Source organism: Thamnophis sirtalis, unplaced genomic scaffold, assembly GCF_051295495.1.
Source record: "Thamnophis sirtalis isolate CommonGarterSnake01/CBP01778 unplaced genomic scaffold, rThaSir2_p1.2 scaffold_7, whole genome shotgun sequence".
Lineage (NCBI taxonomy): Eukaryota > Metazoa > Chordata > Lepidosauria > Squamata > Natricidae > Thamnophis > Thamnophis sirtalis.
In genome coordinates this window covers 22071631-22076202 of record NW_028261387.1, presented here as the reverse complement: position 1 = coordinate 22076202, position 4572 = coordinate 22071631, and the positions used below count along the sequence as shown (strand labels likewise).

Genomic DNA, 4572 nt, shown 5'->3' with positions numbered 1-4572 from the left:
TTAGTACTCTAAAATATCGCCAGCAATTCTTCAGTTCCAGCTGAGTGCCATCCAATCTGAGGGGTCCATCATCCACCTCCATATCATTGTTCACTTTATATTTTCTAGTCATGAAGTTTTCATGGGAAATAGTGGGGTGGTTTAAGACACACAATATGAAATGACAGTTTTGCTGTTGTCAGTAAAGTGATCATCTGCCTCCAGCATCTTTCTGTATTGCTGCTGTCTGATATATAGGTCTCTGCTTTTTTTTAACCGAGTAGCTTTGTGCCTTGGTGACCCTGCTAGAAATATATCCCCTTGCTGTATACTCCTGGCCTTCTTGCTCATCTCTCAGAGGAACATCTTGTTCTGCCATTATAAGTCAGTATAACAAGACTTGGGAAGGGGAATAGGGGGAGAACTATAACCAGCAAACATATATAAGTCATCCAGAAAGAATAATAAAACACCGGGCCTGGGAAAGGAAAAGAACCAGATCTTCAAGACTCAGATAAGCAAAGTTAGATTAAGCCCTTTTGAATGTCTGGTGAGATGTTGTACCAGAGTGAGGGGCTATGACCGAAAATCCCTATTTCCTGGTCCCATGAATTGTCACTATGTAATCAACCAAAGAATGCCAACACTACCCAACTATATAGGACATGTAGATGCCATAGGAGTCAAAATCCCTTGCATAAATAAGGCCTATGACATGAAAGGTTTTATAGGTGACTAGGTGATAACCCAGGGTTGCCCGGATATTTATTTATAGGGGGGAAATGTCTAGACCAAATGTAATTTCTAATGTTGGATTTTCTCCCATACCAAAGGGGAGTACCCTTGTGGAGTATTGTGAAGCCATTACCATGGCAACTCCATTGCTCTGTACTGTAGAAGCCATTTTACAGCAGTACAGTAGAAGTCATTTTAAGGCACAACAGACTCTATCTTAACAGAACACACACCCCGAGGGGTGTTAGGAGTGTCTTAACCCCATAGTATTTGTTTCCAGAGAGTAAGTCATCTGTGTACGAAGTTTGGTTGAAATTGCTTGAGGCATTCCAGAGTTATGCTGGAACACACACATACACACACACATAATAAATATAAGCAGCATCTTGAATTGTACTGGAAGCTTGACAACCAGTGAAGCTTATGAAGCAGAAAAGTCACATGGGCATATGTGCGGCTCTGCTTTGCTGCTCATGTCAATGTATTCTGGATCAGCTACAGTTTATGAGTGATCTTCAAGGACAACCTCTTGTGGAATGCATTACAATAGTCACATGGGAGATGTGTAAAGAATAAGAATTTGGAATGCCCAGGAGTGGGGTATAGATAGAGCAGAAGCTCAATTTCTGCCAAGGTCTTCCTGCCCACAAAGGCCGCCTGCTTCTCAAGCAGGATCTGTAATTCAGCTCAAGACTCCAGGTTCTGTAGTTAATTGGTTTAGAATATAAAGTGATTCTTGCACTTGAGTGGCATTGTTCATTGGAATTATTGCTGTTTGTTTATTACAAACAGAAATTGTTATTTGTTCACAGAGATTTTTTTTTTAAAAAAAAGACTGGACATGTGAGAGGAATAGAAGGAAATTGCCACCTTCAAGATTCAATTAAAAGTGAAAGGGATGGAGAGAACTCCCTTGAAACTTTCAAGGGGACTGGCTTCACCATCTCAGGCTTCACCATCTTCACAGCTCTTGGGTTTAAAAATGTATAAAGCTTTGAAAAGGTCTTTTGATTCGGGGGGGGGGGGGCATGATTAAATCACCCATTGAAGCAAATTCACAGACTGAACCAGAGATTCAATACAACAAATGGGATCAACATGGAAAATGCTTTGCAACCTTACACAGCATTTGTAGCCTTATACACTATGCAGCCTTAGGGGCAGATTTAACCCTCTTGACAAGGAGTGAATGAATGTTAGATTAATTCAGGTATTGGCCCCAGCCTTTGTTTACAAGAATTGGAAGGGTAGATAGCAAGGCCCCAAATGCCATTTTTATTGTGCCATGGTCTTTTTTCAAGGACAGTCTGTCTCCATGACATAGTATTGCACTGGACCAACTTATTCCTATTGCTTGCATACTAACATTTCCTGCAAATTCCAATATAATTGAATAAACCATGTTTTGTCAATATGTCCCGTTCATTCTGGAGTTCCCTAAAACCATAATGAGAAAGCTTTTTCCTAGGAGGGAAATCAGTTAGGCTACACACACACACACTACACTTGATCTTAGCCAAAAGGCCGAGAAGTGATCAGTTAGGCCATTCCCCTGGGAAGCCTGTGATCAGAAGCAACAAAACATGCCACCCTTCAAAGACATATCAGTGAACATTTTTCCATCCTATCTTGCCTGTCATGCCTGCCTGAAATGAAGGCAGGAGAAGTTACAACTTAATTTCTATAGTTTTTATGTATTTATTTAGACACTGTCAGATAGTAACAGCAGCTAGTTGACCTTGTCTTGGTTTGGAAGCCCATCAGAGCAGGCCCAAGTTTAGTGCTTAAGAGGGCTTCAACCCAGGAAATAACACTCTATAGTCTAGATAGAGGAGACAAAAAAGATATCCCAAATAAAGCAAAATGCTTCTGTACCCTGTATGAATAAAACTAGCTAGACAAGCTCACAAAGCTCCAAGCGTTGACTTGAAGCAAATTTGAACTTATTTTAAACCTAACTTAAAATGCAGGTGTTTGTGCAAAATTTCAATTGCACATACTTTTTGTCAGGTTTTTTTCCCCATCTTTCTGATCACAGCAAGAGGAAATCAAAAGACTCAGTTGCTAACATTTGTGGTGTTATGAAATCTGATGGCCGCAAAATGCCTACGTTTACTCTAATTTGATGTGTAATGGAACTCACTTTCATCCTCCTTCTCCTTTCACATATACATGATAAGCTATAGACATCATTAGCAAGGACAAGAGCAGGGCAAGTGATTAAATATGTGTCACAACATTGCAAGGCATATCATATGACTTATGTACATAGATCCAACATCAGCACCTAAATACAAAAGCACAGAGACTTGTGCTGCGATACTAAGAGGCACATTTCATTACTTTTTATCATTGCAGGTACTTCTAGATTGTCTATGGAACACAACCAGTTGGTTTTTTGTTGGTAAGACTGACAATGCTTCCACAATTAAAAACTTTTAACCTAAATATGTGATTAATCCAGGATCAAGTCGATATTTATTGGTAAGAGGTTATAAAACCATAACATAATTTATCAAGTGATCTAGAATAGTATTTGGCAACTTTAAGATGTGTGAACCTTAACTCCCAGAATTTCTCTGCCAGCCAGAATTCTGGGAATTTAAGTCCACATAATCTAAAGTTGCCAAGACTAGGAAACACTGAAAAATTCTTCCACAAACTACACAGAAAAGTCAAATCAACCAGCTGAATATATTTATTTACGAAAGAAGGAAAGTCAAATTTGGGAAGTGTCTGTTGCTTTTCAGAAAATACAATGAACCCAAAATTAATTGCATTATCAAGAAACTAGGCCTTAAGTTTAACTGAATGCCATAGATTTCAGACAACCAGATCCCTGAAGTTGAGCAAAAAGGCTTCTGTAGAAGTGAAATAGTCTCACAAATAACTCCAAAACTCATTAACAGTCATTAAACTGCAAAATTCAGCTCAAGACTCCAGGTTCTTATTGTATGTACTGAACCTTGCTATGGGGAAGCAGTATATTATTAATGTAAATTACAGTACTTATAGATCCTAGTCCAGTACAGGTATGATTTATGGTCAGAAAAGAGAAAAGAATGTGTTGTTGTTGTTGTTTTTTCTCTCTCTCTGTATGTCTCCCTCTCACAACCAAAAGTGCTTGTGACCTGTGCCCACCTAATGCAGTGTATAAAGTGAGTAAGTTAAAAAGCATTGAAAACAGCTAATAGTCAAGAATGATCAAAGGTTTTAATGGGTTATTGTGAATGTGCCATGCTTCCACGAAGCAGGTTTATTCTCATGAAGTGAGTCATCTTGTAGTGACCAGCAAATTGTCAGGTAGGTCTCTATAATTTGTGTAAACTGAATGATTAATTCATAATTCTCAGCAAGCTTACCATCTGTACCTTTAGGCTTTCCTTAAACTTGGCTTGGTTTTCTTCCTCTCTTTCTTTTCCTTTCCTTTCCACTCAAATAATAAATCGCCACTCAAAGGCCCTTCATTTCTAAATTGCCAAGCAAGGCGGGCCTATGACCTTCTAACATATACTTCTCCAGTGGCAAATTTACTGCTGTTGCTATGGTAAAAGGAGGTCCCAAATTGTTGAACCTTGGAATTGTTTATTGGCAGGGGAGGGAGGGATAATTCCACATAAAGAGAAGCTCTATAAATCATCAGATGAAGAGTTCAAAAATCATTGTAAATTAATCTGCTGGTCTGAAATAGTGTGAGTCATGTGTTGATGACACAAGGGCAAGGAGACCATAGTATGTCACAAACATTGTGTGCAAGAGAATGGGGATGAGACCAATAAATGCAAGAAATAAATATGTACCAGATCAAGGGAAGCATAAACTGCCTTTGGGTGTTTAATCAGCCCTGTAAGAATGCAG

At 38.9% G+C, this 4572-nt stretch overlaps 1 pseudogene; it reads right to left on the bottom strand.

Moving 5' to 3' along the window:
* Window positions 1–2142: 2142 nt before the first annotated feature.
* LOC148044565 (U2 spliceosomal RNA) lies at window positions 2143–2250 on the bottom strand (annotated as a pseudogene).
* Between the last annotated feature and the right edge of the window lie 2322 nt (window positions 2251–4572).